Below are 15,614 nucleotides of genomic sequence, written 5' to 3' on the forward strand. Positions count from 1 at the left end.
ATATAACGATGGATTATTTTGGACCAAACCAACATTTGTTATTGAAGTAGCAGTCCTGGGAGTGCATTCAGATGAAGAACATCAAAGGTAATCAAACTTTTGTAATAGTAAATCTGACTTTGGTCAGGGCTAAACTTGGTGGGTGTCTAAATATGGGCTATCTACTGAGAATATTGCAAAATGTGCTTTCACCGAAAAGCAAGCGTCCCACCTAGCCCATAGAGGTTAACTTCTCTAGGGCCAGTGGGACGAAATCGTCCCACCTACGTAACAGCCAGTGGAATCCTGTGGCGCGTTATTCAAATACCTTAGAAATGCTATTACTTCAATTTCTCAAACATATGACTATTTTACACCATTTTAAAGACAAGACTCTCATTAATCTAACCACACTGTCCGATTTCAAAAAGGCTTTACAACGAAAGCAAAACATTAGATTATGTCAGCAGAGTACCCAGCCAGAAATAATCAGACACCCATTTTTCAAGCTAGCATATAATGTCACATAAACCCAAACCACAGCTAAATGCAGCACTAACCTTTGATGATCTTCATCAGATGACACACCTAGGACATTATGTTATACAATACATGCATGTTTTGTTCAATCAAGTTCATATTTATATCAAAAACCAGCTTTTTACATTAGCATGTGACGTTCAGAACTAGCATACCCCCCGCAAACTTCCGGTGAATTTACTAAATTACTCACGATAAACGTTCACAAAAAACATAACAATTATTTTAAGAATTATAGATACAGAACTCCTCTATGCACTGGCTATGTCCGATTTTAAAATAGCTCTTCGGTGAAAGCACATTTTGCAATATTCTAAGTAGATAGCCCGGCATCACAGGGCTAGCTATTTAGACACCCACCAAGTTTAGCCCTGACCAAAGTCAGATTTACTATAAGAAAAATGTTATTACCTTTGCTGTTCTTCGTCAGAATGCACTCCCAGGACTTCTACTTCAATAACAAATGTTGGTTTGGTTCAAAATAATACATAGTTATGTTCAAATATCCTCTGTTTTGTTCGTGCGTTCAAGACACTATCCGAAGTGTAAAGAAGGGTGACGCGCACGACACATTTCGTGACAAAAAATGTCTAAATATTCCATTACCGTACTTCGAAGCATGTCAACCGCTGTTTAAAATCAATTTTTATGCCATTTTTCTCGTAAAAAAGCGATAATATTCCGACTGGGAAAGCGTGTTTACGTTCAAAGAGAGAGAAAATAAAAACATGGGATCCCCTCGTGCACGAGCCTCAGTCTGATGGTCCTCTGATCGGCCACTTACCAAAGGCGCTAATGTGTTTCAGCCTGGGGCTGGAATTACATCATTCAGCTTTTTCCCGGGTTCTGAGAGCCTATGGGAGCCGTAGGAAGTGTCACGTTACAGCAAAGATCCTAAATGTTCAATAAACAGAGCCAAGAAGCCCAAGGAATGGTCAGAGAGGGTACTTCCTGTTTGGAATCTTCTCAGGTTTTTGCCTGCCATATGAGTTCTGTTATACTCACAGACACCATTCAAACAGTTTTAGAAACTTTAGGGTGTTTTATATCCAAAGCCAATAATTATATGCATATTCTAGTTTCTGGGCAGTAGTAATAACCAGATTAAATCGGGTACGTTTTTTATCCGGCCGTGTAAATACTGCCCCCTAGCCCTAACAGGTTAAAGGTCTTACTCACATCGGTTACAGAGAGAGTGATCACACAGTCTTCCGGAACAGCTGCTCTCATGCATGTTTCAGTGTTATTTGCCTCGAAGCGTGCATAGAAGTAGGTTAGCTCATCTGGTAGGCTCGTGTCACTGGGCAGCTCTCGGCTGTGCTTCCCTTTGTAGTCTGTAATGGTTTGCAAGCCCCCAACATCCGACGAGTGAGAGAGCCAGTGTAGTACGATTCGATCTTAGTCCTGTATTGATGTTTTGCCTGTTTAATGGTTCGTCGGAGGGCATAGCGGGATTTCTTCTACGCACGCGGGTTAGAGTCCCGCTCCTTGAAAGCGGCAGCACTAGCCTTTAGCTCAGTGCGGATGTTGCCTGTAGTCCATCGCTTCTGGTTGGGGTACGTACGTACAGTCACTGTGGGGACGATGTCATCGATGTACTTATTGATGAAGCCAGTGACTGATGTGGTGTACTCCTCAATGCCATACTTACATGATTGGTTCATAACATATAAACTTCATGTCACAATATTGCTTCTCTGACAGGGTCATAATTTGAAATTGATTGCAGGTGAACATAGACAGACTAATGGGTGTTTTAGAATGTCTGAAGCTTTAATAGCATGAATTACAATAAAGGTGAAAGGGTAAATTATAAGAAAACTTGTCAGCTCAGTAAATTGCTCTTATTGCATGTGATGAAGCCAATGACTGATGTGGTGTACTCCTCAATGCCATCGGAGGAGTCCGGGAACATATTCCAGTCTGTGCTAGCAAAACAGTCCTGTAGCTTAGCAATTGTGTCACGGCATCTGTGTCACATACTGCTGCTCATTCTGTTCACCAGTTCCGGAGGTGGACGTCACCGGCCATCTAGGCTGCACTGAACGGTGTGGTTACGCGCACCTGGTTCCAATTCCTTACGCACACCTTGTGTTTGTATAAATGTGCCCTTTGTTTCCCCATTATTATAAAAAACATTTACCTTTATTTAACTAGGCAAGTCAGTTAAGAACAAATTCTTTTTTTCAATGATAGCCTATGAGCAGTGGGTTAACTGCCTTGTTCAGGGGCAGAATGTCAGATTTTTACCTTGTCAGCTAAGGGATTTGATCTTGCAACCTTTTGGTTGCTAGTCCAATGCCCTAACCACTAGGCTACCTGCCGCCCCGTTCGGCAGTCGATTATTGTTCCCATGTCCGTTGGTCGTGTGAGTACCTATGTGATGTCTCAGCCTGTGCTGCGTGTTTTGTGCATTGTCTATTACGGTCTCATCCCGTGTCATTCAACAAGGTTTACCCTCACTTTTTTGTTTGAGCACATCCCAGTGTTTTGTATACGTGTATGTTTTGGGTGTATTAAAAACCCAGATGATGTATTCCTGCGCCTGTCTCCAAGTCCTTTATACCAGCGTGACAATCTGCTTCATCTGACCACTTTTTTTATTGACCGAGTCACTGCTGTTTCCTGCTTACATTTTTGCTTGTAAGCAGGAATCAGGAGGATAGAATTATGGTCAGATTTTTCCAAATGGAGGGCGAGGGAGAGCTTTGTTTGCGTCTCTGTGTGTGGAGTAAAGGTGGTCCAGATTTGTTTTCCCTCTGGTTGAACATTTAACATGCTGATAGAAATTTGGTAAAACGGATTTAAGTTTCCCTGCATTAATGTCCCCGGCTACTAGGAGCGCCGCCTCTGGGTGAGTGTTTTCTTGTTTGCTAATGGCGGAATAGAGCTCATTCAATGCAATGTTAGTTCCAGCCTCAGTCTGTGGTGGTATGTAAACAGCTACGAAAAATACAGATGAAAACTTTAGCTAGATAGTGTGGTCTACAGCTTATCATGAGATACTCTACCTCAGGCGAGTAATAGCTTGAGACTTCCTTAGATATAGAGCACCAGCTGTTATTTACAAAAAATACATAGTCCAGTCCGCAGCACCCTGTCTTACCAGATGCCGCTGAGGTAACCTGCCGGTACATCATATAACCAACCTGTCACAGGCGTCGAATTGAACAGGCCAAGGCACAGCGTGAATAGTGCTCATTCTTGAATCTTTAATGAGAAACACTTTAAATGACCAACAGTTCCATCAGGTACAATAACTAAACGGAAAATAAACACCCACCAAACCCAAAGAAAACAGGCTGCCTAAGTATGGCTTCCAATCAGAGACAATGAAAGACACCTGCCTCTGATTGGAAACCATACTCGGCCACACATGGAAAATGAAACATAGAAACAGAAAACTAGAATAAATTCCCCTAGAAACAAACCAACCCCAAAACACACAAAACAACCCCCCTGCCACATCCTGACCATTCTACTATGGCAAAATGACCCTTCTCACTGGTCAGGACGTGACACAACCAGCTGTATGTTGATAGTGTCGTCGTTCAGCCACGACTACGTGAAGCATATGATATTACAGTTTTGAATGTCCCATTGGTAGTTTAATCTTCCGCGTAGGTCATCGATTTTATTCTCCAAAGATTGCGTGTTTGCTAGCAGAATGGAGGGAAGTGGGGGTTTATTCGATCGCTTATGAATTCTCAGAAGCCAGCCCGACCCTCTGGCCCCTTTTTCTCCACCTCCTCTTCATGCAAATCACGGGGATCTGGACCTGTTCCCGAGAAAGCAGGATATCATTCGCGTCGGGCTCGTCAGATTCGTTAAAGGGAAAAAAAGGATTCTGCCAGTCCGTGGTGAGTAATCGCAGTCCTGATATCTAGAAGTTATTTCCGGTCATAAGACATGGTAGCGGCAACATTATGTACAAAATAAGTTAAAAAATAAGTTACAAACAACACAAATAAACAATCAAAAAAACACAATCGGTTGAGGACATGTAAAACATCAGCCTTCTTCTCTGACTCCATTGCTATATTTTTTCCACATAATTTCAACAACAAAAAATCGATGTGAGGATGAATCAACGTGGAAAACTGAATGGATTTTTGAGAAGTAATCAACATATAGGTATTTCTTCTTAACCTAAATCCAATGACATGGTGACGTTTTGTAGATTTCATGTTGAATTCAGGTTAGTTGACAACTCAACCAAATGTATATCAAAAGTAGACGTTGATCTGACGTCTGTGCCCAGTGGTTAACTGTAATGAGGCCTGTGTAATTGAGATCTGCCTCCTGAATGTTAGGAGGAGGCACTCTGCCACATGTAATTTGGCTAATTTAATCTTTTTCCCAGTTGTTCTTTTTGGTCTGATGTGCCCTCTTCAGGATATTGCATCAATGTTGTATCATATGCAGGTAGCTTGCCGGGTAGGAGCGTTGGGCCAGAAACCGAAAGGTTGCTGGATCCAATCCCCGAGCTGACAAGGTAAAAATCTGTTATTCTTCCCCCGAGCAAGGCAGTTAACCCCTGTGGATGTTGATTTAAAAAAATATATATATTTCAACTTTATTTAACCAGGTAGGCAAGTTGAGAACAAGTTCTCATTTACAAATGCGACCTGGCCAAGATAAAGCAAAGCAGTGTGACACAGACAACAACACAGAGTTACACATGGAGTAAACAAACAAGCCAATAACACAATAAACAAGTCAATGATACAGTAGAAAAAAAGAAAGTCTATATACAGTGTGTGCAAAAGGCATGAGGAGGTAGGCAATAAATAGGCCATAGGAGCAAATAATTACAATTTAGCAGATTAACACTGGAGAGATAAATGAGCATATGAAGATGTGCATGTAGAGATACTGGTGTGCAAAAAGAGCAGAAAAGTAAATAAAATAAAAACAGTAAGGGGATGAGGTAGGTAGATTGGGTGAGCAATGTACAGATGGGCTATGTACAGCTGCAGCGATCGGTTAGTTGCTCAGATAGCTGATGTTGAAAGTTGGTGAGGGAAATAAAAGTCTCCAACTTCAGCGATTTTTGCAATTCGTTCCAGTCACTGGCAGCAGAGAACTGGAATGAAAGGCGGCCAAATGAGGTGTTGGCTTTGGGGATGATCAGTGAGATATACCTGCTGGAACGTGTGCTACAGGTGAGTGTTGTTATCGTGACCAGTGAACTGAGATAAGGTGGAGCTTTACCTAGCATAGTCTTATAGATGACCTGAAGCCAGTGGGTCTGGCGACGAATATGTAGTGAGGGCCAGCCGACTAGAGCATACAGGTCGCAGTGGTGGATGGTATGAGGTGATTTGGTAACAAAACGGATGGCACTGTGATAGACTGCATCCAGTTTGCTGAGTAGAGTATTGGAAGCTATTTTGTAGATGACATCGCCGAAGTCGAGGACCGGTAGGTTAGTCAGTTTTACTAGGGTAAGTTTGGCGGCGTGAGTGAAGGCTTTGTTGCGAAATAGAAAGCCGATTCTAGATTTGATTTTGGATTGGAGATGTTTAATGTGAGTCTGGAAGGAGAGTTTACAGTCTAGCCAGACACCTAGGTATTTGTAGTGGTCCACATATTCTAGGTCGGAACCGTCCAGGGTGGTGATGCTAGTCGGGCGGGCGGGTGCGGGCAGCGAACGGTTGAAAAGCATGCTTTTGGTTTTACTAGTGTTTAAGAGCAGTTGGAGGCCACGGAAGGAGTGTTGTATGGCATTGAAGCTCGTTTGGAGGTTAGTTAGCACAGTGTCCAAGGAAGGGCTAGAAGTATACAGAATGGTGTCGTCTGCGTAGAGGTGGATCAGGGAATTGCCCACAGCAAGAGCGACATCATTGATATATACAGAGAAAAGAGTCGGCCCGAGAATTGAACCCTGTGGTACCCCCATAGAGATTGCCAGAGGTCCGGACAACATGCCCTCCGATTTAACACACTGAACTCTGTCTGCAAAGTAGTTGGTGAACCAGGCGAGGCAGTCGTTAGAAAAACCAAGTCTATTTAGTCTGCCGATAAGAATACGGTGATTGACAGAGTCGAAAGCCTTGGCGGGGTCGATGAAGACGGCTGCACAGTACTGTCTTTTATCGATGGCGGTTATGATATCATTTAGTACCTTGAGCGTGGCTGAGGTGCACCCGTGACCGGCTCGGAAACCGGATTGCACAGCAGAGAAGGTACGGTGGGGTTGTTGGCCGGGGTTGGAGTAGCCAGTAGGAAGGCATGGCCAGCCGTTGAGAAATGCTTACTGAAATGTTCGATTATCATGGATTAATCAGTTGTGACCGTTACCTAGCCCAAGTGCAGTGGGCAGCTGGGAGGTGGTGCTCTTGTTCTCCATAGACTTTACAGTGTCCCAAAACCTTTTGGAGTTAGAGCTACAGGATGCAAATTTCTGCTTGAAAAAGCTAGCCTTTGCTTTCCTGACTGACTGCGTGTATTGGTTCCTGACTTCCCTGAACAGTTGCATATCACGGGGACTATTCGATGCTATTGCAGTCCGCCACAGGATGTTTTTGTGCTGGTCAAGGGCAGTCAGGTCTGGAGTGAACCGAGGGCTATATCTGTTCTTATTTCTGCATTTTTTGAACGGGGCATGCTTATCTAAGATGGTGAGGAAATTACTTTTAAAGAATGACCAGGCATCCTCGACTGACGGGATGAGGTCAATATCCTTCCAGGATACCCATGCCAGGTCGTTTAGAAAGGCCTGCTCGCAGAAGTGTTTTAGGGAGCGTTTGACAGTGATGAGGGGTGGTCGTTTGACCGCGGACCCATAGCGGATACAGGCAATGAGGCAGTGATCGCTGAGATCCTGATTGAAAACAGCAGAGGTGTATTTGGAGGGCAAGTTGGTCAGGATAACGTCTATGAGGGTGCCCATGTTTACGGATTTGGGGTTGTACCTGGTGGGTTCCTTGATGATTTGTGTGAGATTGAGGGCATCTAGCTTAAATTGTATGTGTTAAGCATATCCCAGTTTAGGTCACCTAACAGAACGAACTCTGAGGCTAGATGGGGGGCGATCAATTCACAAATGGTGTCCAGGGCACAGCTGGAAGCGGAGGGGGGTCGATAGCAGGCGGCAACAGTGAGAGACTTATTTCTGGAGAGATTAATTTTTAAAATTAGAAGTTCGAACTGTTTGGGTATAGACCTGGAAAGTATGACAGAACTTTGCAGGCTATCTCTGCAGTAGATTGCAACTCCTCCCCCTTTGGCAGTTCTATCTTGACGAAAAATGTTGTAGTTGGGTATGGAAATCTCATAATTTTTGGTGGCCTTCCTAAGCCAGGATTCAGACACGGCAAGGACATCAGGGTTGGCCGAGTGTGCTAAAGCAGTGAGTAAAACAAACTTAGGGAGGAGGCTGATGATGACATGCACGAAACCAAGGCTTTTTCGATCACAGAAGTCAACAAATGAGGGTGCCTGGGGACACGCAGGGCCTGGGTTTGCCTCCACATCACCTGAGGAACAGAGGAGGAGTAGGATGAGGGTACGGCTAAAGGCTATCAAAACTGGTCGCCTAGAGCGTTGGGGACAAAGAATAAAAGGAGCGGATTTCTGGGCGTGGTAGAATAGATTCAGGGCATAATGTGCAGACAGGGGTATGGTGGGTTGCGGGTACAGTGGAGGTAAGCCCAGGCACTGAGTGATGATAAGAGAGGTTGTATCTCTGGACATGCTAGTTATAATGGGTGAGGTCATCGCATGTGTGGGAGGTGGGACAAAGGAGGTAACAGAGGTATGATGAGTGGAACTAGGGGCTCCATTGTAAACTAAAACAATAACTAACCTAAACAACAGTATACAAGGCATATTGACATTTGAGAGAGACATACAGGGAGGCATAAAGTAATCACAGGTGTTGATTGGGAGAGCTAGCTAGACAACAACAGGTGAGACAACAGCTGATCAGCTAAAACAACAACAACAATAACAGGTAAAATGGTGGTGACTGGACAGAGAGGGTTGGTTAACTACACACACAGCCTGAGTTCGCGGCTGGGGCCGACAGATAAACAAATAATAAACAGAATGGAGTACCGTGATTAATGGACAGTTCAGCAGGCATCAGCTATGTAGCCAAGTGATCATAGGGTCCAGGGGGCAGTGGTAGATGGAACAGGGAGGCTGCGGAGTAGTTGCTACTACGCTAGCATGCGGGCGACACGCCGCTTAAAGTTAGTAGCCCGGGGCTAGTAGAAGCGTCTGCTCCGACGTCCGACGGAGTCCGGTTGGCGGCACAGCGGATGGAGTATTTGTCGGCAGACCAGTTGTGGTGGTGCGGCGGGGCGCCGTGTCGACAAAGGATCCAAGCCAGATGGCGAAAGAGGTATTGTAGATGTAGTAATTTAGTTTGCTAGCCGGGGGATGCGCCTGGCTCATGGCTACCTGGTGCTAGCTTCATGGCATGGGGCGTTAGCCACTATAACCACTCGGTAGCAGCGGTGATCTGGTGCCATGGTCCAGAGCTTACGGCAAGGATCTGGTGGAGTAGTGGGTTCTAGCCGTGTTTGGTTGGGGTGAACAACTGAGTAGGCCGGGAGGTGGGCCTCAGGCATAGCTTCGGTACTGGGTAACTCGGTGGGTGCTAGCTAGCTGTGAAGATCAGGAGTAATGGTCCAGGGATTATGGCAGGAATCCGGCGTTGTAGTGGAGAGACAGTCCGATACTGGTAGGCTGGCGAGTATTATCCAAGCTAAAAAAAGGGCTGGTATCTGTGCAGAAGGTAAAGGCCGCTAGCAGTGGCTAACAATGACCAAATAGCTTGTAGCTAAATTAGCTGGTTATCTTCTGATGGCTAGGTGGCTCTTGCTATAAGGTCCAAAAATGTAAAATAATAGCGGTTCTGTATCACATTGGGTGAGGCAGGTTACCGGAAGGTATAATTGAGTTAAAATGGAAAGAGATTGAAAATAAAAATCGAAATATATACAAAAAAGGACAAAAAATACAAAAGTACACGAGAGGACGAACAAAACACGTCTGCACTGCTACAACATTTTGGGAACAATGGCAGCCTTCTGCACCTCTCTGATTCAGAGTGGTTGCGTTAAATGCGGAAGACACATTTCAGTTGAATGCATTCAGTTGTACAATAGACTACGTATCCCCCTTCCCCATATGAAAGCATCATTTTGCTTCTGATCAGTTTAGAGAATCTTTTGACCAGTCATCATGATAATTAAAAAACAGAAGGTCATGCAGAAATGTCCAGATATGTGGGCCCCAGCCAAGTTCAAAGTCCATTGAAATCTAAGCAAACAGCATGAGCACTATTTTTCACAGTCCTAAAAGCAGTCAGAACCACACAAACGAGAGACATGCGGGAGGGTGACTTATTGGATTGCAAAGAGAAGAAGTACATTTCACAATATAATGAGGTCATTTCGAGTGAGCATTCAGAGGGCAGCTATACATTGGATCCAGAATTGAGTAGAATTGAGATCCAACTCCTTCAGGATATTTATGGTTCAATTTCAGATTGCGCTGGAGCTTTAGATATGAAGCTGGTATGGATTGTTCTGCATTATTTCAACCAAGTGTTCAACCATACTCTACTTGCACATATCTAGTATCTCTACTTGCACATTCATCTTCTGCACATCTACCATTCCAGTGTTTAATTGCTATATTGTAATTACTTCGCCACCATGGCCTATTTATTGCCTTAACTTACCTCATTTCCACTCACTGTATATAGACTTTTTGTTTTATTTTGTTCTACTGTATTATTGACTGTATGTTTTGTTTATTCCATGTGTAACTCTGTGTTGTTGTATGTGTCAAATTGCTATGCTTTATCTTGGCCAGGTCGCAGTTGTAAATGAGAACTTGTTCTCAACTAGCCTACCTGGTTAAATAAAGGTGAAATAAAAAACATACTGACTTGTTGATATTGATTGTTTTATAAAAGTCATTTTAATGGACTGCCTGGTGGTTGAGTTTCCTCTCCTCTCTTTTTCTCTGGATACTTACATGATTGGAGCATAACATATAAACTTCACGTCACAATATTGCTTCTCTGACATGGTCATCATTTGAAATTGATTGCAGGTGAACATAGACAGACTAATGGGTGTTTTAGAATGTCTGAAGCTGTAATAGCATGAATGACAATAAAGGTGAAAGGGTAAATTATAAGAAAACTTGTCAGCTCAGTAAATTGCTCTTATTGCATGTGAAGGACAGTTCACAGGAGGACAGTTTAGTAAGATCAATGAAAGAGAAAATCTCTTTTAACTGGTGCTTCATGCTCTCTCTTTTTCTGAAACTATTTTCTGAATTGATAAAAGGACAAATTGCATCTATTATTACAGAGTTATGAGTCTTTGTGAAACCAGGACAAAATGCCACTCTGGCACTTTGAGAAACAAAAAACAATATGTTTTTGAACAAGCCCAAGTAACACAATTACAACACTTGGACCTATTGAAGTGATTATTGACACTGCTGAATGCATGATGAGTGACATTACATTTTGTTTGATGATTAATCTAACGTTAGATTCCAGTTCTATGTGTGTCTAAGTGATACAGGTACAGTTGTCAGTGACTCAAGAGATTCTCCCTTGGGCTGTTTAAGCCACATTCACCTATTAAAAACAATACAAAGCAAGTAGTGGGGAACCTATAAGTAGGGCCTGACATTGTATTTTTATTTTCAGACAAACTGCATCTCTGCATGTTATCATCTCCTCTGTTTGCCAGGTCCTGGCTGCATGAAGAGTTGACTGTGTACATTTTTCATATAGCTTATGCTGTGATTGGCCCAAAATAGTGTGGGGTAACAAAATGATCCCTCAAGTCCCCAAAGCCTGAAGGCTCGTCCATCAAGTAGTGTTCATTGAAGCCCAATCTGTGTGTGCAGTGCTGTGCCAAGCATAGCAGGGGCATTTCACATTACCGTTACCTTGGCCTTAAGATTTACACATGAGAGATAACTGTGACCTCATTAGGGGGGAAGACCCCCAACACGGCCAGAACTCCTTGATGATTACAGTTTATGATGCACATTTAAGCCATTTTGTGCTCCTGAGTGGCGCAGCAGTCTAAGGCACTGCATCTCAGTACAAGAGGCGTCACTCAAGTCCCTGGTTCAAATCCAGGCTCGATCACATCCGGCCGTGATTGGGAGTCCCATAGGGCGGCACACAATTGGCCCAGCGTCGTCCAGGTTTGGCTAGGGTAGGCTGTCATTGTAAATAAGAATTTGTTCTTAACTGACTTACCTAGATGTTAAATTAATAAAAAGTAACTTATAGCCCATAGGTGAGCCTGACTCATCAATAGGTATTGGAAGCTATAGAAGAAGAATGAATGAGCATCTGATTTATCTGCTGTGCTTTACTGAGCTGGACGAGGATGATGCTCATTAACTTCAATTAGAATGTATCAAGCGCAGCACTCGCTGCATCTATATTGCATTCCTCTAGTAGAATGTAATGTTTTGGACTGAGTGAGGGTTGATTTTCCCAGTGGGATGAATTTAATGCTAACTTTCTGTTTTGGGTTGTTTTCCCATGGTGTATATTTATTTTTGCTGCCATTGCAAAAACTCAGCTGATCAGTATGTTGTCTGGCACAGTGAGTGTTGCAGTAAAAATTCAGTGAGTTGATGAGCCGAGATGAAAGTTGTGTTTACTGACCATCAAAAAGCAGGATGGAATAGTGCTGTACTCTATGCGATTTTGTTTTAGGATGGAATTATAATTTGAAAGGTTTTAATTCCTTTCAAATGACTCACTGTAACCCCCAATGATTACAGTGTACAGTAGCAGGAAGCCAAGTCAAGGGCGTGAGCAACTTTTCTAAAGGCATTTTTGCTCTATTTTTCCTCATGAGTTTCTTCCTCATCCTAATCTAGTTGTCGCTGCTTAGGGTACCGGTACATTTATAAAGGAAGTTAAGGCTGAATTATTCATTTGATGCTATGAATAGACAAGAACACTGCCATTGAAAAAGACAGCAGCAAACTATTTTAACTTCCTAAGTGGTCTTCTCGCTATCTCTCTCTGTCTCACCCTCTCTCACGGTCTCACTTTGTCCCTTGCTCCCTTAGAATCTCTCTCTGTTTCTCTCTTTATAAGTTTCCCCTTTCCTTTGATATTAAACAAAGATACTGAATATAGGTTTCAAACCTCTCTGATATTACTGTGGAGATTGATTTGGGTCTCATGCTGTCTGTTGGAGGAAAGAAGGGCTGGCTGTGTAAAGTAGCATTGATTAGATGTGACTGACCAGTGATTGCTTTAATCAGGCCTCTGATCCAGCTGTAGGTTATGCCCAGTTCAATCTGTCCCCTCACTGTACCACAGCTGTAGGTTATGCCCAGTTCAATCTGTCCCCTCACTGTACCACAGCTGTAGGTTATGCCCAGTTCAATCTGTCCCCTCACTGTACCACAGCTGTAGGTTATGCCCAGTTCAATCTGTCCCCTCACTGTACCACAGCTGTAGGTTATGCCCAGTTCAATCTGTCCCCTCACTGTACCACAGCTGTAGGTTATGCCCAGTTCAATCTGTCCCCTCACTGTACCACAACTGTAGGTTCTGCCCAGTTCAATCTGTCCCCTGTTCAATCTGTCCCCTCACTGTACCACAGCTGTAGGTTATGCCCAGTTCAATCTGTCCCCTGTTCAATCTGTCCCCTCACTGTACCACAGCTGTAGGTTATGCCCAGTTCAATCTGTCCCCTCACTGTACCACAGCTGTAGGTTATGCCCAGTTCAATCTGTCCTCTCACTGTACCACAGCTGTAGGTTCTGCCCAGTTCAATCTGTCCCCTCACTGTACCACAGCTGTAGGTTCTGCCCAGTTCAATCTGTCCCCTCACTGTACCACAGCTGTAGGTTATGCCCAGTTCAATCTGTCCCCTCACTGTACCACAGCTGTAGGTTCTGCCCAGTTCAATCTGTCCCCTCACTGTACCACATTCTTTATTCATTGTCCATTGGCTCCTCAGTACTCCAATATTATGACTGTCCTCCTTACCTCGCTCCTTAAACAACCCGTCAGGACAAGACCGATAAAGAGGGATAGTAGTGTTCTCTAACAGCTTTGTATATACAATGTATCTGGATGTAGCAGGGTTTATCATTTGGGGACGGTGTTTAGTTTACATTCCCCAACTGCCGTTTGTCTGGGCTTTTTATAGTACAGAGGACGACCTTGGTGTCACGCTGTCACTCTTCCTGACTGTCTGGCCGTTATAAATATCAGGTTCCGTCTGAGGGATGAGCAATGAGTCTGAAAGCTATTAAGTGTAAAGAACATGGACGGTAAGGTCACCTTCATAAAGCTGGCCTCAGCAGACACACCAGACATGATCTGCCTAGCTAGGAGATATGGTGATAAAACATATGCATTCTTAATTTGACTTGGTTTACCCTATGCTGTTGATTTTGAGCAGCTGTAGTAGTGAATTGGGTGAAGCTTGATACATCTATGTTGTGCTTTCAGTATTTCAAAAACGGGAGGTGCAAATTATGCAGTCCTAGTTATGACCTTACACATTTTTCATGATCACCTAGCAGATCCTGTGTCAGCAGGAAGTGATGTCTCCGAGCAGTCCAAACAAGAATCATATTTCTCAAGGGGACAAAGATCAAAAATGCTCATGATGCCATGAATCTAAAACAGCTTGTTTTACATAGCCATTTCCGTCATTTAGGGTGGTTATTGGACAGCCCTGATAGAATAGGGCAGTTGAGTATTGGAGATGGGAATCTGAAACGTGTGGAATATGACTGGTAACTTTGAAATGGAAACCACTTGAATGTAACATTTCCTTCCATGAGCCATTATGGTGGCCCTTGCGGACCCTTGGAAATTGTGTCGATTAGAGTACATTGTGGACATTACATAAAAAACACAATGAATTAAGTATTTATAGTTTTATCTCTCCTGGGATTCATTGGGTATTGCATCTAGTCCCTCCCAGGAAATGAAAAGAGAAAGACAGAGAAAAAACTCAGAGAAGTAATGTCCGATGTTTGCTCGGTTTTCACTCACTAGTCTCAGCACTGGATTGTTTACTTGACAGATCGATACAGATTGGTGGTTTTTACAGAGGACCCTGTCATGATCGACAGGACCTTTCCGATGAACCTGCTCCTCATCCACAACGGACTTGAGAGGAAACACAGGTTCCTCCCAGTTAGTTCTGGGACAGGTGCAATGGAAGTACGTCAGATTCTCTCTGAAATGTCAAGGTTGATTTGACATAAGGTGAAGGAACTTCAAAACTCAGAACTTCAAAACTGAGAAAGCTCTGCAAGCTCTTAAGTCTGAAAAGTCAGACATCTCTTGTCTAATTTCAACTCCAGAGAAGAGAGAACGAAAACAAGCATCTCACCTGCTTTTTTTTTTACTATACTGCTCAAAATTGAGGAGAGATTGTTGTGACAAGTTGACGACCTTGAAGTTTTTCATAAATGTTCCTTTTCTAAACTCAGCGAGATGATGATTGTGATATGCACTGTGGAACTTGCTACCACACCATTGTCACCACTGGCCTGGTCATATTCCTAGCTAAACAACTCACAGCTAATTAACATTTACCTCATTCAGAATGACAGTCACAACAAATCATTGAAATATATCACATAAACTATGCAAACAGGGGAGGGGACATTTATGTAAGTTTCTGACAGATCACGGATGTGGGTTTAAAATCAATTCTAAGTACATAAAACACCTAAGGTCAAGTGAATAGCCATGTCTCTTCTTAGATCAGCTGAGTGTTTCAATGGCCACTGTAAAGGGGTTACTGATTAACTAAATACCTTGAGCTCTGTTTAGAATAGTGTAATCACGCTAGCACTGTCGCTGCTGTGCACACATCAAGAAAAACATATGTTAGCTGCTCATTGATATATGTCAGTTCCATGGTAATACAGATTTTATTTGTCAAGTGTGTTTCCCGGACTCACTGGTGATGCTGGATTAAATGTGACTTCTACCTCTGTCCACCCGGATGTTTAGCTTTAGCACTTTGATGTCAGTTGGGTAGGAAACAGAAGGTACAAGGGCAGTATTCATGAAGGTGAACGGGGACATTATTTGAAAGCACTGATGT

At 43.3% G+C, this 15,614-nt stretch overlaps 1 protein-coding gene across 2 annotated transcripts in view; it reads left to right on the forward strand.

Annotated features, from left to right (window-relative positions):
- LOC106577063 (muscarinic acetylcholine receptor M3) overlaps positions 1-15,614 on the forward strand; it is a 133,667-nt gene that overhangs the window by 97,718 nt on the left and 20,335 nt on the right. The window lies entirely within an intron of this gene.

Source organism: Salmo salar, chromosome 18, assembly GCF_965601325.2.
Source record: "Salmo salar chromosome 18, fSalSal1, whole genome shotgun sequence".
In the NCBI taxonomy this organism is placed as follows: domain Eukaryota; kingdom Metazoa; phylum Chordata; class Actinopteri; order Salmoniformes; family Salmonidae; genus Salmo; species Salmo salar.